The 25,742-nt window shown below is 36.7% G+C and overlaps 1 protein-coding gene across 8 annotated transcripts in view; it reads right to left on the bottom strand.

The window, feature by feature from the left end:
• The window catches only part of SEMA3E (semaphorin 3E), a 229,719-nt gene that overhangs the window by 193,143 nt on the left and 10,834 nt on the right, over positions 1-25,742 (bottom strand). The window lies entirely within an intron of this gene.

Raw genomic sequence — 25,742 nt, 5'->3', positions numbered from 1 at the left:
ACATTTAAAAAAAAAACCTTGTGGAATTTTAAAGATAGAACCCATGTATATGTAAAGAATGGAAAGCTTTTTAAAAAAATGAGCATTTTTCTCCAATATGAACATATTTTTAAAGTAACGGATTTATAGAAAACTTAATTTTGAGATGATAATTTCCCCATCAATCATACCACATAATTAAACTACTGATTAATTTGAAAGCTTCCAAAATATGATTCCCAATTCACTTCCCTCTCTCATCCTTCCATCAAGTGTTCCCTACAGACCTATTTTCTATACCAGGCATATCTTGCTCTGTGCCTTTATTCATAAAAATCTTTCAAAATGAAATACCATCTCTTTGCTCTGGCATCTCTGTCTGTAAAAATTAAATCCCTGATTCAAAGTCCATCTCAAAAAATGGATAAATTACAGGAGCAGTTAACTATCTAGGAATTACCAAAACCAAAAAATATTTATTATTGGAAGTATGACAGAATGTCAAGTAATATAAAAGTTAGACAAAGAAAAATAGTTTTTGTTTCTTTTTCCCCCTGTCAAAGAGGGTCATAATCATAGATAAATAAGAAAAACTAGACATAGATAAAATGTGAAGTTATAAAAAGATTAAAAGATAAATTCCAATGACAATACTAAGTAGAAATGAACTATACTCTAGAGAGCTATGGTAGGATAAATAATGGTCTCCCCACAGATATCCATACTCTAATCCCTGGAACTGGTGAATGTGCTACTGTTTATGGCTAAAGGGACTTTAGGGATGTAAAAAATTAAGGGTTTTAAGATGGAGAGATAATCTTGGATTATCTAGGTAGATCAAAAGCCATCACCAGTGTCCTTACAAGAGGAAAGCAGGAGGATCAGAGTAAGAGAAAAATGTGATGATGAAAACAGAGGTTGGAATGATGCAAGGGAAGGGCCATGAGTCAAGAAATATAAGTGGCCTCTAGAAGCCATAACAGGCAAGGAAATGCATTCTTCCTAGGGCAGCTAGAAGAAGCATGGCCTTCCAACTCATGTAAGAGTTCTAACATCCGGAACTGTAAGGAAATGATTTGTGTTGTTTAAAGACGCCAAGTTTATATTAATTTGTTACAGCAGCAATAGGAATCTAATACAAGAGTCAACACAATTCAATGAAAGCTACTTGGGCTTTAAACACAGACAAAAATCTGTATTCTGAAATCCCATTTTGCTATTTATTTCCTGTGTGAACTTAGACAAATTACCCTCTTTGATTCATTCATATACTGGAGAATGCAGACAGGATCTCTTTCTCTGAGCATTTTCTCCCATGTGTATTCTAAGTGAACTTGACTCTCCAGCTAAAGTTCTTAGATACCTGACCTAATCTCTCATAGTCAAATTTTCTTTCCTAAGAATTTGGACCTGGGCTTGAAGGATGGCCATTCATGTTGGCTCGTCTCCTGAAGCTGCAGAGTGACCACCTATCTCTAGTCACGTGTACATAAAAATAGAGGAAACAAAGCTACAGATATACAGAAAAAAGCAAAGATGAAAAACTGCAAGAGCCTCCTTTGAGTTCATATATTGTCAGGTCCTGATTCTTTTCTTTTCTTTAGGCCTGATTACATTGTGGCGCTTTGGGTCATAAATCATCCCCTATCTTATAGTAAATCTGCCATGTTTGCTTAATTTAGTACAAGTTATCTTTGTTTTTTGAAAAAAATATGACATAAAAATGTAACTTGAAGTAGAAGTGAAAGGATAAATGATAGTGTGATTAATGTTGTTAGAATAATTCTGGGCTTTTTTGTATACTACCATTACTACTCTCTCTACTATAAGGAAGAGGAAGAAGAGGAGGGGAGGAGAAGGAGGGAAGAGAAATGTTTATTAACTCTAAATACTAGAGAGGATTCCTGTATGCTAGGTTACATTGGGAATGGGATGAATGGAAATTTTCTCTCTCTAATTCTGTTTCAGGATAGGAATCTAATCCAGTCCAACCTAATTATGAAAAGACACAATAATTTTAATGACACCAATGTCATAAAGTAGAAAATGTGAAAATAAAAAGCCATATTCTCTGTAGCATTGAGGTGGTCATAAATTATGATCCACGATCACCATATGAACTGCCACTGCCTTCATAAAATCTTTCATAATCTTTTATCTAAAAATCTTTTTCACATAGTAAGTGTTCCATAAATTTCAAATGTGCATGCCCCTCTTCATGGCCCGTCCCCCTCTCAAAAAAATGTGCTCTCATTTACCTTCAGTGGCCTAAAGCACCTGATACTTAGAAGCACTTTTTTCTTTTTTCCTAGATGAGTGTTTAATAGATTCTAATCTCATAGTATAATTTGAAATATGCCAGCACTAATAATATATTTTGGAGTTTCATCCAGGAACCAACTGAAACATTGGAAGGAAAGTAAAACATTCCTGACTATATCAACTTTAATCTCAGAAAGTAGAACTATTAAAATTGGTTGGTCCAGCTTAATTGAAACTTAAACACTGTAAACATCAGTTTCATTTCTGCTTTTATGACTCTCCCTACCTTTTGTTTGTAATGTCCCTGTGGAACTACATTTGCCCATGTCATTCATACTTGTTTACGCATGTTATTATTCCCTTTATAAATCGCTTAATGGCTAAAAGTACACGTGGCCCTTTTGAGTATCATAGATTGCATAGAGTAGATCCTCAACAAATATTTATTAAATAAAATTAAAGTAAAAATTTATCCCACCAAAATGTGCAATTCTATATTGTTTTATGCATAGGTACTTTCATAAGACAAACTAGTTATATTGTATAGTGTTTCTTCAATAAGCTTCTAATCCAACATTACTATTACTCCATGAAATACCATTAACCCACTGTCAAAGTCCCCTACTATGAGAATAATAAGCACTTAGAAGTATAATATGAATGGGTATATCATTCTCTTCCATTAAAAAAATCCCTGAAGTTCATGTGCTAATATGAGTGTTGGGTAGTTTTTAGTTCTTTCTGACCATATTAGGGAGGTGATATATATATGTATATGAATTAAAAAACAAAAATTTGGGGCAAATATTTTCTGCTTTATACCAGGAATAAGAATATCTGAAAGTTATTATCAGGTAGAAGGACTGAGAAAAGAAGAAGAGGTTTTGTATTTTTATGACATTAGTGCTAAACTATTTAAATAACTCATAACTACTCATATAGAAAAACGGGGCCTCTTTTTAGAACAAAATTAAATGTTGCTGTAGGCATTTTATTTTTGTGTTTGTTTGTTTTTAATTTTTAAATTTTTTTCATACTGCTGTAGGCATTTTATTGTGGCGATCAGAAGGTACTCTGTCCCTCATGTTAGTTTAAGTTTAGTTGTTTAACAAATTAATTGCAATACCAACAGCGAGATGGTATGATTTATACTATTTAAAGTATAAAGGAAAAGACCAGAAGCATAATGATTTTCTCACAAAAGCAAGTATCTTCCAATCATTTTTTTTTTTTTTTTTTGCTGTAGACATTAGCATTCTTCTAAAATACTGTATCAAACCTACCCATTTAATCTTTGGGGCTGTCTATTGTAATACAATAGTATTTATAACAAGTATTTATATAAACACTTGCACACTTTTCTTTGAGTTTGGCTATTCCCCTTGCACGTGCCACTATTTTTTAAAGGCTGTAAGAAAAAAATTAAGTTGCTAAAAGTCTGAATAGGAAGTTAAATTTGTGCAGAGCTTATCCTGCCAAACCATCTACTGTCAGAAATGTCTTCAGGTGCAGAGAGTAAAAATTCCCCTTAATTGTATGGTTCCGGCAATGAACCCAACTATAACCACATTTTTGGAAAGTGAAAACTGTTCTAAGAATGAATAAAGAACTGCTTCTTTGTTTCACTGTTAGAATAAAGTGCATTAGTGCATTTGCAAAGCAAATAAGTTAAAGGAAGAGAATAGAGAAATTTCATGCCTGCCCCTGAAAGTGGAGCAAAATTCATTTAATAATAAGTCCTATGTGTATACTCTGAATCAAGCTCTCTATGGTTTATAAAAAGTCACCTGGCTTGATTGGGCTCTTCCTGAATTCAAGTAGAAATAATGCCATTTGTGTGTGTGTGTGTGTGTGTGTGTGTGTGTGTGTCTGTCTGTGTGTGTGTGAGGGGTGGGGGTTAAAAACCTCAGTGGTCTTCTCCTAACCTTTTATTATATGAACTTTTTATTATATATACTAGAGGCCCGATGCACAAAGATTCGTGCAAGAATGGGCCTTCCCTTCCCTGGCTGCCAGCACCGCCTTCGCACTGGCCGGAACCGCCTTTCTGCCTTCCTAAGCTGCCCAGAGGCCGGGAGCGGCTGGGGTGGTGCGGAACGCCTGCGTTGTCGCCATGGTGATGGCACAAGCATCCCGCCCTGCCCCGGCCACTCGGTACCTGTGTATGCACATTAACCCGCCATCTTTGTTGGGTTAATTTGCATACTCATTCCTGATTGGCTGGTGCATCACGAAGGTATGGTCAATTAGCATGTTGCTCTTTTATTAGTGTGGATTTAAACCTTTCATTATACACACACACACACACACACACACACACACACACACACACACACATCCTATCCAATAAAATGATAATATACAAATTAACCGTCACTCCGTCACAAAGATGGCGGCACCCATAGCAACAAGATGGCGGCGCCCAGTCCCATCAGCCTCGCCAGAGTCCCCCAGTCCTGTGGGGGCTGCCACTGAGAGCGGGCAGCGTGAGTGGCCTTGTGGAATGCTTGCTTCATCGCTGTAGCGACAGAGGGCCTCTGGGCAGAGGGCTCGGAGCGGCTGGGGCAGGACGCTTGCTTCATTGCGGTGGCAACGCCCCAGCCACAGAGGGCCTCTGGGGGACAGGGAGGTCAGCCCACAGCCTCTGTAGCCGAGTGCAGGACTGGAGAGGAGATGGCAGGCCTGCCTCCCGTGGAATTGGCGCGGGTCCTTCCCGGCTCTCGTGGAAGTAGCACAGCTCCCAGTGGCACACTGAGGTTCCCGCCGGCTCCCACGTGGCCTACTGCACGTGATATCGTGTGATGGGCTACTAATATATATCTATATATACAGGTATATATATATATATATATATATATATATATATATATACACACACACACACACATATATATATATATATATATATATATATATATATATATATAATATGAATCCTTAAATATGTAAGGAGATATGGTTTAACATTGAGAATAATTGAAACAATTAATAAAGTTTTGATATCCAGATGGTCTAGTAAACATTTTGAAACCTAGCATCCCTTTGGCGAACCGCTATCATTGCATACCTATTTGGCATTCAGTAGCTTCTGGTAACTACTTGATGAGGACATTGGAAATTGCAGGTTGCTGCCCTGGATGCATCTCGAACTATAAAATCTTTGAAAGTCTTGATTTTCAGAATACAGAGAACAAAATGGTTAATGATTCTTCTTGGTGTGATCTTTAAAAGCCATTGAATTAATGACTTGTTAGTCTTAATATTTTAGTAGTTCAACCATTCCCTGGACAATTCTCATGAGATTAAAAAAAAAGTCAGGTTAGAAATTATTGTTTTAAGCAAATAAATGTATTTTTTCTGTTTGCATATTACATTGTGACCAATATTACATTACAGAATAGGATCTACTAAAGTGAAGCTTCCAATAAATATTTGCAGTTAAAGTTAAAAATAGTGTAGTTTCATGATCTTTGTGTTGTATATCTGAAGCCTAAAACAGGATGTGATATATATTCCCATTCCTTGGTCCACAGGCATGATGCTATGTCGAATTGTACCAATGATTTCTGGTTGGTGCAGCTAGAAAGAGTTCAGGAAGACTGAACGTCTAAAGGAGCATTTGGGAGTGCTGTTCCAGCCTCTGAGATGATGCTGAGATTAGCTCCCAGTGATCTAATCTGTCTTTCCTTCTGAACCCCCCGGTGTGCAATGACCTAAGACATGTGGACAAAAAGGGGCCTCTTGCTAACTGGACAAGCTCAGGGAAGGCCTGCACGGTAGCCTGGAAAACTCAGAGACCTAAAATAACCACAAAGGATGGTCAGAAATGAAAACTTTTTTACTAAAAGCAGTTTATGGATAGTATCTTCCCTGACAAAAGTCAACCAGTAGCTTAACTGAGCCTGCCTATTGTTTTTTGCATCTATGGTAACACACCTTTGGAATGTCAGGGTAGCTTCCCCTTTCCGGGACACCTCAGGACACAAGGAATGCACCACAGTAGAGACCACAAATCATCTTGTTACTTTTATACTGTTAATTCTTTACTGTTAACTATACTGTACTTATACTGTACTCACCTATGTAAAAGATTACATGTCTATCATTTTACCTTTTTATCTAATCCCAGAGGCACCCCCCCCCCCGCTTTCTCATGTCTCCCTAATCTATCACCAATAAATTTCATGTAACCCACTTAAGTCTTCTCTTTTGATTGTAATGAATTAAATAAGGCACAAAACTGCCATTCTCTGGAACATTATCTCAATCCATTGAAATTTTGCTTCCCAGCAACTGTTGAAAGTTTGGCTCAAAAAAATTCTCAAAAATAATTCACAGGTTTGAATGTTTCTTACATTGACAGACAGTACTTACATAACTATAAGAAAGTACAGACTAAATTAGTCAGCTATCTCTCCATATGACAACAGATAACATATGTCACTTATTTTTTTTTTCCAACTTAATTGACTTTCTTTTTCTCCGGATGTATAAAAATAGCTGGATGTTTTGGGATCATGTTATCAGCCTAAATTTCAAGAAATAAACTGTAAGTGTTGCAACTATCTTCTCTACTCACTGAGCACATTCTTTATCCTGGTCATTTCATTACTGAATTATCTGGAAGACGCCTGCCTGGCCTGTCTATAATGATTAAATTAGTCAGACAATTGCAGTGCTTAGCTGTTGGTTTTATCTTTACAGTATAGAAAAAAACTCCATGTTTTTAATATTTTTAATACTTTATAAAAATATGTACTGGCTTGTGATTCATCACCTTCATTTTATTTTATAGTTCATTTTAATATAATTTAAAAATTTCTATTCAAGTAGAGGGGAGTCTCTGGCTTTTTTCCCCCTACTTATTGTCCATAATTATTTAATAAGCAATATTTAATTTTATTATGGCAATGTTTAAAATATGTTAGAAAATAAAGAAAACATGCAGCACATTATCTAACTATCACTTAGAAACAATCTGTTATCTGGTCAAACTAGGATATTTGTTTGATTACAAATAACAAAGTAATAAGCAATTAAGTTCTGCCAAAATTCCTTTTTATTGAGACAAAGTCATTTGTAACTCAAAACTCCAATAGTTTCCCATTCGCACAGACTAAGTCCAAACCTGAAGCATGGCAGACAAGACCCTCAGCTCAGTTCCCCACCTACCTCACTGATTTCATCTGTCTCTATGCTTCTCTGTCACTTCACTCTTAGAATGGACCAATGACACTCGAGCTTCAGTGCCTTTGCACGTGCCAGTCTCTCTGTGCGTAATGTTTTCCTCCCAGATTTCCACATCCCCTGCAGTTCTCTACAGAAATGTCTCCTTATCGGAAAGGCGATACCCGATCACCCTGTGTAAAACAGAACCCACGACATGCTCTATCCTCTTTAACCAACTGCATTTACTTTTACTCAAATTATTACTCAACATTTATGCACCACAGGATATATATTTCATGGCTAAAGCACAATAAATAATATAGTGATCTTCTTGCCATATGTTTTAATGCTTTCAGCAAATACAACTTTAAGCTTTTACTATGACAGACCCTGTGGGTTAAACTTTTAATAGAATATTCAAATTAATCAAAAGAACAGTCCTAGGCAAGAAATGGGTACATTTTACAGATGAAGGACTGAGACATACATAGCAATATACTTGAGGCCACACAGCCAGAATTTAAGTTGTTTTCAATTGCTGAGAAAAATAAGCAAACCAAATACCTGTCTAGTCTCCACTGCCCTCCTAATGCTAAGGGTAGGTTTTGAAAATTGTATGTTTGTCAGTTTAAGCCTCCCTTGCCTAATTTTAACCTTGGATTGTAAAGAACAGAGTGCTCCAGTGTTAGTAGGGATGAGGTAGAACATATAACTCTATTTCTGGGATAGGTGTACTCTTACCCTGAGGAACAAGTTATTTGGAAACTATGTTTCAGAATTCATATTCCCAACAAGATCTCTTCATATTTAAAACATAGTTATTATAAAAGCTAATATTTTATGTAGAAAAATATAACGAAGTCTAATCTATATACCATTGGGAAAGACAGTCTGATATACTAAGAGGAAATAATCTTTCAAACCCCATACCCATAATTCAGCCTATTATATTAAAAAAAGTACTGACAGACACTGGGTTCAAGCCCAGTTTTATCATTTGCTAAATACATGGTTTTACTTGGGTAATGCATTTAAATAATTGAAGCTCTTTTAGCTTATGCATGAAATATGAATAATACTATAAAGCTATTTGGAGGATTTGAGATGATACATCTAAATCATTGGGAACATAATAGATATTTTAAAATAATAACTTTTATTCATATTGGAAGAAGCACTTTGACATCATAGCTATTCTAAAACCTGAATGCATTTGAGGCTATTTGACTTTTAATGTCTCCCAACAACCCTGCTTAACCCATCTTGCCCTTATTACTATCCTTCCATCAATAATAAAAAATAATGTACCAAAGTAAATCTAAGATATACAGAAAGAAAACATGGGAGGGAATTCTTCTTTATGAATCAAACTGAGTGACTGCTTAAAATAGGCCCAACAACACCGTGCTGTTTTTAATGGAGCACTGTAAACCACAAAACGATATGAAATAGCTACTATTTTTAGGAAGTACTCTTTTTTTACTCATTTCATCTACAATTGAACTAACAAGGAGCTCTATTTATCAGCTACATGGACAAATAGGCTTACTCAAATATCATATGAGAATAACAATTCAGGCCTAAGATTAACCTATTAATATGATTAACAAAGCTTTTGAATTAAGGTTAGTATATTTTCTGCATTTAATATTATTTTGTATTCTATAATGCACATTTCCATTTTTTAGCATAATTCCTCATTCTAACCACCAAGATAGTAAAACTAATATAAAAGTTAAGAATAAACTCAAAATAGTACTCTTGAGGATGATGTAAACAGAAAGCAATTCTCTCAAAATACTATTTTTTTCACGTCTCTCTTAGTTGCCACTAAACTACATATTTCATCTTAATTTCCCACTTATTCCCATTAGAGAGAAGGAAATTAATTTTCTTTATAATCATTTACTGGAAAAAAATGCAACAAAAATGACTGCTAAAGATGCAGCATCTCTTAAAGCATTTAAAGTACATAATGATATTCACATATAAAAGGAGAACAAGACATCCAGGAATATTGTGGAAACTCTCAATGAAGCACTCACTAAGTATGTGGGATAGAAGAATGGAAGTAAGGAATATTTCCTGCTTTCAGTCTTTCTTGCTGCTACTAAGAGAAATAAGATTTGCTCTGTTTGCCCCTGAAAGTCTCAAGTGATTGTTTAACAATTATACCTGTCACAAGTTGTCATACTACACTTTCTTCACTCTATAATTTCTAATGCATAAGAAGAGAGAAAAAGGGGTGTGAGGTACAATAATATAGGTAAGTCTAGCTCCTCACATTGCTCCTAAGTGCTAAAATTCAGGAGATAAACAACCAGCCAGATTCCATTCCCTATTCAGCACTGTGGACAGCCAGCCAGAGCTGTTTTCCTGTTCAGATGTTAAAAGATGCTGTGTTTCTTCCTTGTAAGGAAAGGATTTCACCACGTGTAGTGTAGGCAAAGTTGGCATGGCACAGTCAATTCTGCGGAGTGACACCTGAACATAATGTATTTATATGTGGAAAAAATAGTTTTGCTTAGTCATGTCTAGTAGCAAAAATGTTTTCTTTACAAATAAATGTGTTGCCAATTGTCAGTCAAGAGAGTACAGGTTATGTTGCTATAAAAACAACCCCCTGAATCTCAGTGGCATGGAACAACAGACATTTATTTCTAGCTCAGATTATATATCCAAGGCAGGTCTCCGAGTGGGGGACCCTGCTTAGCAGGTAACTCTGGGACCCAGGGTAACAGAGTCTCCATCTTAGCAAGTGCATTTGTGGCTGCTGCGTGAGGAATAGGGAGTGTGACAAATCACACTCTCAGTCTCCTAGCTCACAGCTTCTGCACAGAAGCGGTGGGTGTTAATTCTGACATCATTTAATTGGCCAAGGCATGTCACAAAATCACGCTAACTTCCAGGGGGAGGTAGGGCTGTCATGTGCCCAATGAAAATTTAAAACATTAATATACAGTTCAAATGATACAGCAATTTAAGAAATTTCCTATTCATTGTTCTTAGAGAATTTTTCTGTTGAATCAATACATATGAATGGAATATATATATGACTCCATATGTATTGAATATATCTGTGAATAGAACAAAGCACTATTTCCATGCAGAAAGTAAAAATGAATAAGATACAAGTCCTGCTCTAACATATTTAGACAATACCACCACCAGAGAAGCTAATATTAATTGAGCACTTTGTCTGCGCCCAGCACTATTCTAAGGGCTCCTGTGGCACCTGTATACTTTATGTCTCTATAATTGACCCGGAATTACCACCATTGTTCTCCTTAACTTGGAAAATTTGATTCCTCCAAATAGTGCTAAAATGTGAATGTACTACTTATTCAGTTTATGTCATAAATAGCATTGGATTTACATAAGTTGTTTTTCAACCTTACATACCAGACAATGTGGCACTGAGGGACCTGGAGACTGAGTAAAATATGATGATAAGAAAACTTAGGGACAATGTAAGAAATTGGATGATGACCCAGAGAAAAAAAACAGATTCAGACAATATGGGCGGCCATAGGTGAATATGAGGGCTCCTGGAAGCTGGCATAGGAAGAACGATGTTTCCATTTTTAACGGAAGGTGATTTATAAATTAAAGCTACATGAAACTTCTAAGGTCATAAAAAATAACATTAATAAGCCACACTTTATTTTTTTCCCATCATTGTTTTAATCAGAGAGAGAGAGCTTTGCACACATACACCCACACCTTCCCACCTTAAGGCAGATTATAGCAATTCTAAAGCAATTCTATTGCTATGAGTGAACCACACACCACCAGAGAGAGTGGTCTTACTAGTAAGTGGAAGAAGCACGGGGGAGTTACCTCAGATATAATAAAGAACTGGTTTTCATTAAGCTTTCTAAACACTAAGCTTCGCTAAATACTAGGAGCTGTTGTGGAATCTCACACTCTCCGGAGAGCTTTATTTATTAAGTGGAATTTTTCTATCAGGAAAGGTTTTAAGCAATCCTGCTTAAAGTTAGTAAGATGGATGAAAATGAGTAAGAAGAGGAAAATAATGTCTTCGGCCGCACCTGCTTATAGCGGGTTAAATGTATTCACTTGAGAAGGTTGGACTATGAACTAGATACCTGTTTGTGTCCTCCCAAAATATGTGTTTCAGCCAGCGGTAAATAGATGCTGTTAATGATGTGAGTCTCTTTTCTTAACCTTTTGCTTAATGGGACATTTATACTGCAAACATATTCTGGATTATGGAAGTAATTATGATGCATAAGAGAAGAATATTTGGATTATTACAAAACTTGACCTAGCTAGGGCAACTGTTGTTCCTGTTATGAACTCTTTTACGTAAGACAATAATTCTTTTTTTTTTTTTTTTGCATTTTCTACTTTTCTGTGCAAGTACACTATAGATCAAATAGAAATACCATACATTTCATGTTAGCGATAACTGGTTCTGAGATGGGACATTCTGACAGAATAGAAAAAGAAATTATATTTGACTCTTTATTTGTATAAGAATCACTATTGATCACACTTCAATCTTCTAGTAAATAGAAAATATTTGGCAAGCTGGACCCAGTCTCCTTATTCACTGGCATTCCCTGCTCTTTTTCAAAAGTGTGGCTTTCTCCTAATGCTGCCCACCTCATTCTTGCCCTTGTGCATCAGCCTGCAAGGCCCTCCTCCTGTTCTCTCTTTACTGAGGTCCTACCAGGCCCAGCTGAGATCCCACCTCTGCCAAAAAGCAATCTTATTCCAATTGTAATCTTTACTATCTTCATTTTAATACTTAATTTGGTTCAGATTCCAAAATATATGTTAAGAATTATTATCTTAAATAGAAAATACAAAATGCAAAACATATTTTAGCCTAATTTTAGGTATTTTTGTGGCCAACAAATTCCTTTTCCTCACTGAAATATTTTTAATGATTTATGTTCCTATAAAGTCTTCGTTTTGCAATGGTATTTATATGTAATCCTCCTTTGAGAGTGACTGATTTTCATTTCATATATGAGTTCTCATTATTGCCCTAAGGGGGTTAACTATAAGGGATGACACTAACCCCACCAAATATTTTTTTTCCATAACCATGTCACAGAGTATAAAGAGCCTCCACTTCCTTTACTAAAATTTATAATTCAGATACATTATTAACTAAGTGATATGTGAAGGAGGAAATTATAAATCACTGGTTGATAGGCTTTTAAAAGATCGCTTTATGTACTAGACCTTACCAAACAAAGATGCTGATCTGGAATTCATACAAAGTAGTGTAGCACTAATATATATATATATATATATATATATATATATATATATAAAATCACAACAATAAATAATATCAACCTAAATGCTTAAGTTTATGGATAATATATTTCTGAATGATTCTCAAGTTATCTTTGAAAAGGCTATTTCTAGTTCTACTAAGCTAGATAAAGATGCCTTTGTGTCATTGAAGTATAGCTTTCCCACATTTCTTATATAAAATGGGCACCCAGAAAAGACCAATTGACCAGGCACAACACATTCACCCATGTATTTATAAAGTTTTTACTTTTGTTAGGTATTGTAATATGTGCTTATGATATAGTGATGCATAAAATATTGCCCCTAGTCTCAAGTTTATCCTAGTAAACTTAATAGATGAATAGACAATTGCAATACAGTACAATAATGATAATAAAGTATGCATGGGGTGCTGCTGAGGTTAAGGAAAAATAGACAAAAACATATGTCTAATTCAAGTCCTAAAAATGAGCAGACATTAACAGTAAGCAGAGTAGAAAGGGAAGATGGAGACAAAAGGACGAGACATTCTAGGGAGCAGAAGCAATGTATAAAGGCCCGGAGAGAAGACAAAGCTGGACAGTCTCCAGAAAGTCATGGTGTTTAGTACCACTTAAGTTTGGAACTCAAAAGAGATATATAACTAGGAGGAGGGAAAAAGTCAACAGGATTAAGATCGCAAAAAGCAAAGGGGGGGGAAAAAAAGATCACAAAAAGCTTAGTGTACCATGCCAAGAAGTATGCATTTTCTCTAAAAAGCCATGTGTATTCTTCCATTAAAGTTATTTTGGGGAGTGAAATGAGTAAGATTTGCATTTTTAATGATCACTCTGCTTATCGTATGAACAGTAGATTGGATTGACAGTAAGGTATCAGTCAATTGCAATAAAGCAGATGGACCATAAAAACATGAGTGTGTACAGAGAGATATAAATTGATTTAAGAAACAATAAATATGTAGTGTTCATGGACTTGACCACCTGACTCAATGCAGGTAGCTGGGTTGGTGGTGGTGAGGTCTGGTAAGAGAGAGAGCAAGGTCAGGGGTCACTTACCTATTTTGTGACTGGGCCAGGTGGGTCAATACATGTAAGACTCACTGCTCTAGGAAACATAGGAGGAAGAGCATGAGCAATGTGGAAGACAGAGAATTAAATTTTGGACACACTGAGAATGAAATTTCGGATAGAGAATTACATTTTGGATGTGCTAGGGAAGGATCACTAGTACAGATTCTTAGCAAATAACTTGATACACACAAGCCTGAAATTCATGAGTGAAACCTGTTTCCTAGGGTGTGCCTTTACATTTCTTTTTCTTCCCTCCCCTCTCTAATTGATGTCTAGAACTGAAAGGTGGGGAGGAGTGATAGCTCTTCACTATCCTCTTGCATTTTGCTTTACTCATCACCTACCCCGTACAAAGTGGGGTGGTAGGTGACAGAAGAGATGATTTCAGCCAGGGAGTGGTGAAAAGTCAGAGTAAGAAGGGTAGTGAGGAACTGGTGGAATGAACATTTGTGAGTACCTGCTATGAATCACAATTTTACCTATAAAGTGGGTATTATCCATTTCAACTTCAGTTGAGAAATTTGATATTGAAGGAGGATAAGTAATTTCCCAAATTCACAGTCAGAAACTAGGAGTTGAGGTTAGACCAGTGATGGGCAACCTTTTGAGCTTCGTGTGTCAAACTTCGCCAAAAAACTGAGCATAACTCGGGTAGTGTGTCACTTTGAGGAAAAAACTAACTCCAAGGCTCTAGTTGCAAATGTTTCATCCTCAGGAGCAGCAAATGTTTCATCCTCGGCATGCGGCCGCGTGTCATCAGAAATGGCTACGCGTGTCAGTGCTAACACGTGTGTCATAGGTTCGCCATCACTGGGTTAGACACTGTATAATCTGTATCTTCTCTTTGACCTCATTATGGCAGATCAGCCTTAGTGACAAGTTTGCTGATTTTAGTTCTTGATTCTATAGATACTACTTAATTCTGGAAATTAGGTCAGTGATGGCGAACCTATGACATGCGTGTCAGCACTGACACGCGTAGCCATTTCTGATGACACGCGGCCGCTGAGGCGGCCACATGCCGAGGATGAAACATTTGCTGCTCCTGAGGATGAAACATTTGCGAAATAATGTTTTTTTTCCTCAAAGTGACATACTACCCGAGTTATGCTCAGTTTTTTGGTGAAGTTTGACACACCAAGCTCAAAAGGTTGCCCATCACTGAATTAGGTTATAGAAATGTATACTTAATGGCATCAGCCAATGTGTCTTCAGCTATCCATGGTATAACCAGCATGGCCTTACTAATGGGATGAATTATACAAAATCTGTTGGCCTAAGTTTATTCACATTTGGACAGTGCTTGGGTAAATATTGGTAAAAAATGTCTTTATGACCTTCTTTTCTCTATTCTTTGATGGATGACTAGCATTTTAAAATAAAATAGCTTTATGGGCATCCTATATAATAAAGAGGTAATATGCAAATTGACCATCACTCCAACACACAAGATGGCCACCCCCATGTGGTCAAAGATGGCCGCCCCCATGTGGATACAAGATGGCTGCCACAAGATGGCCAGCAGCAGAGGAGGGCAGTTGGGGGCGACCAGGCCTGCAGGGGAGAGCAGTTGGGGGTGACCGGGCTGGCAGAGGAGGGCAGTTGGGGGGAACCGGGCCTGCAGGGGAGGGCAGTTGGGGGGGACCAGGCTGACAGGGGAGGGCAATTAGGGGCAATCGGGCTGACAGGGGAGCAGTTAGGCGTCGATCAGGCTGGCAGGGGAGTGGTTAGGGGGTGCTCAGGCTGGCAGGCAGAAGCAGTTAGGGGCAATCAGGCAGGCAGGCAGGCGAGCGGTTGGGAGCGAGCAGTCCTGGATTGTGAGAGGGATGTCTGGGCCTCTAGTTCTAATTATAAATGTTAACATGAAAGACAATTCAACCAGATATTAGGAGAAAGTGAGCATTTGCTGCTACCCAAAGATGAATACAATGGTAAATACTATTTTTCAGAATTTTTTCATGCTCATACATATACAAACATGAGATTATGTTATAGATAATGTTTTGGCAAAGGCTTGTGTTTTGCTCTAAATTATGTTGTAGACATGCATACATAGACATACATATACATATATATGCACATATACGTATATACTTTCTTATCAAGTGGTTCAAAGATAATTCAAAATTTTAAATTTTAATAAATGTTATAAAATTATCTTTTAGAAAACCCATAACTCCCTCTGTTGGACACATTCTTTTCTTTTGATATAGTAATACCTTATATCATAAGACTTGCAGACTTTGGAGTCATTTAGTTTCTTCTTAATGCTTTTGCTTGTTTTTGTTCTAATCTATCATGTGTTAAATTCATGGTGTAACCCTCAGTAGGTCATTTGATTTCATATTCCTGTGTTTATTTTCCTAAAATATAGGTGAATCATACTTAGATTTTTCAAATTTATAAAAAAAATTAAAATTTTCATATAAACATGAACTATATATATTTATATATTTATGTCTCTCTCTCTATATATATACATATATATTTGTATATATATATATACACACACATATATACTAGAGGCCCAATGCACAAAATTCGTGCAAGGGGCATGGTCCTCACAGCCGCGGCAGCTTGCCTTGGCCCTTGCAGCCCCAGCTTCGTCTGGAAGGACCTCCGGAAGGTCGTTCGGCTATCCGGTCTAATTAGCATATTACACTTTTATTATTATAGATGTGTGTGTGTGAGAGAGAGATATTAATATCTCCTTGCAGTATTTAGGACACACCTGAACTAAAAATGACTTGTTGCTTACAGGAATTTGTGTAATTGAGTGTTCTGAGTTTTATCTGGAAACCACAAGCCCTCAGCTTACAAAGACCCTTCATTAACCCATTTCTGTCATTTCAAATAGTCCAATGCATGTATTTGTTTTTAATAAAAAATGATAAATAAATAAAATAATAGTTCGCTTGAAGCAGTGTATTAAAAAGGATTCTGAGGCCATGTCTGGTCTCAGAAGTAAAGAAAGACGGGTTCCATGTCTACTATGGACGTACTAAGAAGAAGCAATCACACTTGCCTTGAAGTTGTCACATGTGAGAAAATACAGCTTCTTTCCCTATTTGAAAATTATTTTGAAAGGGAAGACAAAGCAAAAGTATAAGAAATAGAAAAAAATGTACTGCTGTTAGAAAAGAGGATATAATATTATTAATTGTGGATGAAATATAGCAGAAACCATGATTGTTATTTTATCTAAACACCCAGAGATATTATATCCAAATATGCTTGAAAATACATGAGGATGATTTACTGATAGAAATTACAAAGACACTTCAACATACCTTACAAAGCAAATTTAATTTATGGTAGAGTGGTGATTCTGTTTGTCATTTATTATCTTCTGAGATAATGCAGGCTTTCTGTTTATTATAGTATAAAGTTTTGAAACATTGTCAATTAGTGTTATAAAAATTGTATGCAGAGATACATATGGTAATTAGTGATACACCATATAAAGATGACAATTTTATTAGAGTCATTCTTCTTACACTCAAAATCCCCCCCCAAAAAAGTGTAAATAGCTCATAAACTAGTAATAGAGCAAAAGAGAGTGGATAAATTTAATCCTATAACAAAAACAAAACAAAGACTATAAATAAGTTTGGTAAAAATACAGATTTTTAAAATTTAATTTTAATGATGCATATTTTTTAATATAAAGTTTTCTGCAAAACTATTTTTCTAGAGCTTACCATGTGACTAGCAAGGAGTTAATAAAAAATATTATTCCAAAAAATCATATGATTATTTTTAAAGCACAGGATTTTCTACAAATACTCAGAGAGACTGGCAAATCTACAAAATGAGAACCAATTAAAGTTACAAAATTAAGCAATCACAGCTATGATGGTATTTTAATTCTGCCATTCTGTTGTGGTGACCATTCCAGATTCTTTAAAAAAAAAATTGTTAAGACATTTAAAACATCTCCTGTTTAATTTAGTTGTGAAGGAAAATTGTATTTTATTTCTTCATATTAAAGAATTTCAAATTATCTTCCCATTTGCTATAATTATATAAATTATTTTATAATACTTAGAAAAAAATCAGCAATGCTATTTATTGACCTACACCTTTCCTGAATGCCAAAAGCATTTATTTTATGCATTCTAATTTAAAAGCTGTTTTAAATGTGTGTTTAATTTCTAAATAGTGATACTTTAGGAAGAGCCTCCTAAATCCTATATAATAAAAGGCTAATATGCAAATCAACCAAATGGCAGAATGACCGGTCGCTATGATGCGCACTGACCACCAGGGGGCAGACACTCAATGCAGTGTCTCACACAGGGGGAGTGCCACCCAGTCAGAAGCCGGGCTCATGGCTGGTGAGCGAAGCGGTGGTGGCAGGAGCCTCTCCTGCCTTGGAGGCAGCGCTAAGGACCCCTTGGGGGATGTCCGCCTAAGCCGACAGTTAGACATCCCCTGAGGGGTCCTGGGTTGCAAGAGGACACAGGCTGGGCTGAGGGACCCCCCTTCCAGTGCATGAATGCCGTGCACCAGGCCTCTAGTGTATATTATAAATTTTAAAATACTTTAAAAGAATTTCTACAATGCATGCAAGTTTTATCATTTCTAATTAACTAATTTCCTAAAAACAATAAATATGGAAACTGATGTTAAAAAAATTAAGCAAGAACACACAGTGGCAGAAATTGTCTTTGCAAACAGGAATTCTCACTCCATAGCTTCTTCCTTATCCAGTGTACCACATGCTGTTACTATGCTTATGACCCACATTCTAGACTGAAGGGAGTAGGAGAGGGTTATCCTTAACTTCAACAAATAAGCCACACATGTGAAAAAAAAAAAAAAAGAAGGAGCTGGCTTAGAGTCCATCTGAAAAACCCTTAGAAGGGCTGACAGCAATCTCAGCATAAACCAATAGTGGCATATTTGCCAAATAAGCTGGTGTCAACTCAGGTGGCTTTAATAAATAAAAGTCACCAGTTAACAGCAGCACCACTCTGTGAACCAGGCAGGCATCTCTTCAATATTGACCGGGGTGCTGCATTTTAGAGGGGATCTTGTCAAAGACGAGCATGATCAGAACACTGTCAGCACAGTCGGGATAACCATGGCGTACAGAATATGCACCCTCCACAAAGGGGCATGATAACTATCTTTAAACCTTGGGAGGTCTGTCAAGATTTATGCCCTGCTGGCATCAGAGCAAAGAACTAAGACTAGAAAGTGTAAAGATATACAGTTAAGTCCTATTTGGGATTAGGTGGGTAAATACTTCCTTTCCTCCTCATTAGAACATCCAAAATGGAATGCACTTCCTTATTAAGTAGTGATTTCCCTTTCCACAAGAATGTAAATGTGTCTAGATGCCATGGACTTGATTTAAATCACTGAAATTCTTCAAAAAAATTCTGTGATTTGTGTAAAATTCCACAAGTTTTCCTAAACTCTGATTTTTTATTTCTATTTCATAATTTTGGTTGACGATTTGGTTGGATTAAGACGTACAACATGCTAAGTGCATAACATCAGTTGTTGCATAAGTGCAATTAATGGTTTTTCCACACGCCAGCAGCTATTCCTCCTCCCTTCACCCCTCTTGCTCCACTCTTGCTCCGGTGTGCTCTTTTTTTGCTCTCTTTCCATCCCTCTCTCTCTCTCTTTGACTTTCTTTCTATCAAACAATCAAGATTTACTATGTGCCAGGCACTATTCCAAATGCATTCAAATGTTCTTTCTTTGAACCCTTATCACAATCAGTGGCATAGGTGCTATTATTATTCACATCTTTGAACCAACAAAAGGTTTAATACGTATCCAAGATCACAAATTTGTTTCTGCTACATTAGTTTTCCGAAGGGTGCTTAAGAGTGGAAAAAATAACAGTGTGGGAAATGAACCAGTCTGTTTGCCATGAGCAGCCAGGTACAGGCGAGTTGCAGCCAGAGCAGGAAAACATTTTTGGAAAACAGCATTTCTCTTTTTTTTCTTTTAAAGTTCAGCAGAAGGAACGATTATAAAATTAATTGAAATAATACAGTTAGGAATGGACCCACCCTAAATTATTTAGATGCCAGAGTAAGCCAATCCCAGCTGTTATTCTTTGCTCTGACTGCCATCCTCAGCAAGAGCAGCATGGGGGAGTGTGGGCAACCGGCTGCAGTAGCAGCTGGGACTATTTGTTAAGAGAAAAAAATAGTCAGTGAAGACAAAGGGAAATTTCAGTGGCTAGCAGTGTGAATGGCAACTGGGAGCCTGGCTGGAGGAGCCTCGGGAGTGAAGTGCAATGGAGCTGTCAGCAATGAATTTCGGGGTTCCAGACCGCCCTCCCAGGCAGAGTGCGCCCTATAGCAATGCCTTTGCTGGCGAGCTTCATTCTCACCAATGGCAAATTTTGTATACATTTTTCTCATGTGCCAGTATTCTGGGCATTTAAAAATAAAGTAATATTTAGGACTCTTCTAACTATGTAGTCGGTGTAAATTAGCAGACTGAAAGGACAAATGGCATATCTAGTCAAAAAATATATATATATATTTATGTTATAAGATGTTCACTGAGATAGAAATGTAAATGCCTAGTAAACGTAGTTATATATTCTAAAACGTAACTGTATATAGTAAAATCCTAGTATTCTATTTTTACATCCCCTGAGAGCAGTGTTACAAAAGGCATCTAATGTGTTTCTGAGTGGCTGCTGCTTTATTTGCATGTAGACTTGCTCATTGGTATCAATTCCTTAATTGTATTTTTCATTTTTATTCTTGAACATTTAATCAATTTCACTGATTTTTAAGTCTTAAGGACTTCTCTTTTTTATACTCCTGATAGAAAAAATTCTTCTACTATGCTACAATAAATCGGATTTCAGTTTGGGGCATACATACTTTGGAGTAAGTAAAAAACATTTGGCAAAAAATCTGTCAAAAGCAGTGCCCAGTACATAACTTTTGTCTTATTTCTGAGAAACATAATGACAAAGATATAATTACATTCTTTTAATTGTAAGCATAATTGACTTAATGGTAATATTTTTTTCTATGGTTATCTATAAATTATTACAAGGGAATTTTACTTTGGAAAATTACTAGGAAACCAAAGCATATTAATGTGTTGAAGTTTAAACATTAACTTCTCATAACTGCAATAATATAGTAGAAAATGGATATTTTTGCCCTGGCTGGGTGGCTCAGTTGATTGGAGCATCGTCCCATACATCAAAAGGTTGCAGGTTCGATTCCTGGTCAGGGCACATATCTAGGTTGGGGGCTGAGCACTGCAATTGAGGCAACCCATTGATGTTTCTCTTTCACATTGATGTTTCTCTCTCCCTGAAAAATAAAGTAAAATAAAATAAAATAAACAATTCCTTAGGTGGTGAGGATTTTCTTAAAAAACTGATATTTTTTGTTGGCTTATAAAATACATTCCAGTATTTAATAATCCTATCTTCTCTTTCTTCATTCTGGACAAATGAAAAGGAAATATTTTCTGTTCCTTTGTTAATGGGAAGATGCAATTTTCTGGATAACTGAGTACATAAAAAGCTAAAATTATTTAACTTTGAAAATATATATTTTTTCTTTTGGTTTAAATTTTAAACATGGGTGGTATGGCTATTCTAAGAACGCAACATATGGTTAACTCAAGTTTATGCAGACCCTAAAACTGCCAGCAAGTTCTGTATTCTAGTACTCATTCTAAGCAATTATAAAGTATCTGGAAAGCGGGGGCCGGGAGCAGGGAGAGAGAGAGAAACAGAGAGAGAAACATTGATGTGAGAAAGATATATCAATTGGTTATCTCCTGCATGCACACTGATCAGGGCTGGGGATTGAACCTGCAACCCAGGTACGTGCCCTTGACTGGGAATCAAACCAGAGACCCTTGATGTACAGACTGACACTCTCACCACTGAGCGAGCAACACTGGCCAAGGATATTTGATTAATCCTTATGGTGCTAAAAAAAGCAAAAAACAACTCAAGGATACAACATTTCAAAATATAGTCAATTTTATAAGACTTATGGATAAAAATAATCTTATTAAGATAAAATATTCATTGGTTCTTTCTCAATTGACTTATGTTAGAAAATAAATTAAAAATACCTTTCATAAACTAACTATAATGATAAAACTGGTAACCACTGTTTGTTCTCCTCACTATATTATTACCTACAGCTATGCTTTTAAAATGATAAATACACAAAACAAATTAGTCAAATTATTCATAAAATAAATTTGCAAAGGGACAAACTGATAAAAGCAAAAAACAGTCTTGTTTTGGCCATTGAAAGCATTCCTCTAAAACAAAGGTTTTGGATAAGTTATTATGCTCTCCTAGTCCTGCCTTTGCTTTCTGCTTTGCCGCCAATTACATGCATCAGTTGTTTGTCTTTCTTCAGTTCATCATTCTAGAAATGAATGCGATGCTACGTTGGACACTAGGAGATCACGACTGGAGCAAATGGGAAGAAAAGGTGATTGAAATATGACACTGACTATGTAATGGCCCAGATAAACTCAAAGCACTCTTTGTCAAAAACTCAAACTATATCTTTCAATAAAATATGAATATTTTCTGAATAATTTTAAAGCAGTTCTGGACTTCTATTTAGAGCTTTTGTAATAGAAGACTTAAAGCTAAACTACGGCCTAACGTATTGGAGTAGGAGCAGAAGAAAAGTCTTCTCAGCCTTTCTCCTGACTTCTGCATGTTCCCTCAGCCCCATCACCTCATTTTCTGAGATCTTTATTCAGAATCTTTTACATGTAGCATTTGACAAAAGAGTTAAGATTAGTAATATCAATGTGACTAGAGAAAATTAAATTGTATACCTTAAATTCAACAGATAAAATAAATTTATTAATTTTCTAAAATTTATTAGATTCTAAGGATTTAACAATATACTTGCCTTCAAAAATTTCCAAATTTACTTCTGAATTTGCATTAATGATATATTACTTATACAAAGTGAGAATTCCTTAAACACATGTATAAATGGGGATAATTTAATTTAGCATAAATAAAGAGCATTTTGATACTATTGTGTGCAGTAGAGCTATGAACATGGGTATCCAGTTAATTAAATATCCAAGGGTAAGTGTATTTCAAGTAGGACACAGTGCATTCCATTATTACATACAGTGGAGTGGCAGAGGGAGGATGGCAGGAATGGTACAAGACAGAATAAGACACATAGACAATTTGCTCATTGCTTCTTGCCCAGGCTCCTCCTACTCATCTCCAAGACTGAGCTCTGGTTTTCCTTCAATTCCCAACTCCATGCTTCCGTAGCACTTTGTGTTACCTTTTACTATAAAAAAGTCCTGCTTTATCATGAATTGTCTCTTTTTACAACTAGACCTTAAGCTTCTTGGGAAAAGGGTTTGGGCAGTGTGTGTGTGTGTGTGTGTGTGTGTGTGTGTGTGTGTGTGGTATATATCCTATATAATAAAAGTGGTGTGTGTGTGTGTGTGTGTGGTATATATCCTATATAATAAAAGGCTAATATGCAAATTGTCCCATAGACTGGGAGTTTGACGGTGAGTTCAACCAGGAGTTCGACCAGGGGGCAGGGCCAGCTGGCCAACCGCCCAAGGCCCCTCCCCCCTGGCTAGCCTGGCCTGATAGGGCCAATTGGGGAGGGTCGGCTGAACCCCACCCATGCATGAATTTTGCGCACCAGGCCTCTAGTTTTTTAATAAACTTCTTAATTTGAATAGTTTGAGATTCACATAAAGGTTGTAAAAATATTGCAGAGTTCCCATATACCCACACTCTGTCTCCTCTATATTAATAGCTTACATTAATATAGTATATTTGTCATAGTTAATAAGCCCATATTAATACATTATTATTCATGCATTAAAACACATATTTTACTCAGAGTTCCTTAGTTTTTACCCTAACATCCTTTTACTGCATCAGGATTCTACCCAGTATACACATTACATTTAGGAAATTTTGAAGAAGCTCAACTAATAATCACAGAATAGGTGAATGACTGAATGAATAAATACGTCTCAAAAAAGACACAGATGCTTCCAAATCCCTGAAGAAAAATATCAGGATGCATAGCAAAGAAATGAAGTGGACCTACTTTCACTCCTAGTCCAAGAAAACTTTTCAGAGCTGAGAGATGAAGGCATTCTGAAATGTTACAAAATGCTTTTTCACAGTCAACCAGTATTAGATGTTTTCTCATCTGAACCCAATGATAGTACAATGTGTGACACCTTATATCATCAATAATTAAAAACAGATTAAATTTGTATGTAAAATGATCTATAATTATGTATAAATACCTTATCTAATCTATATACTAGTATATAAAAGCCCAGTGACCGGAACAGAGGAACGACCAGAATGACTGGTGGCTATGACGCTCACTGCAGCAGCCAACCAGCCTGATACAGGCCCTGATTGGCCCCAACACCCTGATCGGGGTTGGGGCCAGCCGGCCAACTGCCCGTGGTCCCTCCCCACTGCCGGCCTGGCCTGATGGGCCCCCATTGGGGCAGGCTGGCTGGACCCCACCTGTGCATGAATTCATGCACCAGGCCTCTAGTATAAAAATTTTAGGTATAGAATGATATAATAGATATTAATGGATTTAAGTATACTTATCAAGACCAAGGCTGTCATTTGGAAACTTGAATAAATTATACCCTTCACCTGGGTGATGGAACTGAAGGGGGAAAATATGAAAAAAAAGTAATATGAAAGTGAGGCTTCCTTTGTAGCATCATCCCAAACACTGAGCCCAGTGTTTCTCATGCTGAGGTACATTAAGAGGCACCTGCAGGGCCTGTGAAAAGCAGCCCCAGGATCATTGATTCAATAGGCCTGATCCAGCAGCTCCCAGGGGAGGCTGATGCAGCCGGGCTGGCCACTTTGTAGGGCACTGGTTTAACCCCAGCTTCTGTCTCCTCTCTGCTCCTAGTTTGAATAGGACCAGAAAAAATCACCAACAACATCATCTCCTCTGCAATGAAATTCTACTCAGCCTTTCCTCAGGTGGTTTCTATAGCAGTGGCTCTACCTCTGAAAAAGTAAAGTAAGCCTTTATAATTTTGTCATTTTGACCATAACATGGAAGCCAACAACAATAAGTTTTGTTTGGCTTTTATTAAGAAGATATTAAACACCCAGCCTTTAATTATAGGCTTTAGGAATGATCTGAATAAGTCATTTTATTCTGTCCATAGGATCTTGCCAAAAATGCAATCCTTGCCCTCAAGGATCTTAAAATATATTTAAAGACAATCACATTAATTAGAGAATATTATAAGCCAACACAATATCATACATCTCCATGGCACAGCTAAATTTTCTACAATCACATGAGATAGAAAGCCAGTGTTCATTAGCCTCAAAAGTTCAATGATTTAGCAAGAAAAATACAGCATAAAATAGGAGACGCTGTGGATTCAAACCAGGGTTTTTAAATTGTGTGCCCACACTCTTTCCACTAGAACATGCTAATAAAATTTCCAGAAGTGTTTTGGACAAATTAGTCACACTGGGAGGTCTGGTAAGGAAAGGAAAAGAGTCCCACTTTTCTAGAATTGAAAGGATCTCAGAAATCACATAGTCCATAATAAACTTTTTGACTCAGAGTTAGGAAAAAAGCAATCAGTAGGCATAAATAGCTACACTGCAATGCTGTCAGCCTCTTTGACTGCAGTTCCACAGTGTATCTTGGGCTTTGAATTTAAAGCCCTCCTCAGTTCCCATCATTTCCTGGGAGGGAACTGGTCAGGAAGGAAAGAGACAGTATCCCCAGATGACCTCTATTTTCTCCCTCTTTTATTCCCATTTTCTTTGCTGCTGTTCTTTTCTGGTTCTGAAATTGGTCCAAACACCTAAAATCGCCACTGTGACTTAGCCTTCAGGATACTATCCCTCTACTCTAGCCTCTGAATAAAAACACCTTTTCATTTTGGTTTCGATGAATTGAAACTCAAAACTCAGGAAAAACATACCAAAACTGCATAGAAGTAGACAGG

Source organism: Eptesicus fuscus, chromosome 14 (genome assembly GCF_027574615.1).
Source record: "Eptesicus fuscus isolate TK198812 chromosome 14, DD_ASM_mEF_20220401, whole genome shotgun sequence".
NCBI classification, from domain to species: Eukaryota; Metazoa; Chordata; class Mammalia; order Chiroptera; family Vespertilionidae; genus Eptesicus; species Eptesicus fuscus.
The sequence above is the reverse complement of the archived record's forward strand: the minus strand, read 5'-3'. Positions and strand labels throughout refer to the sequence as shown.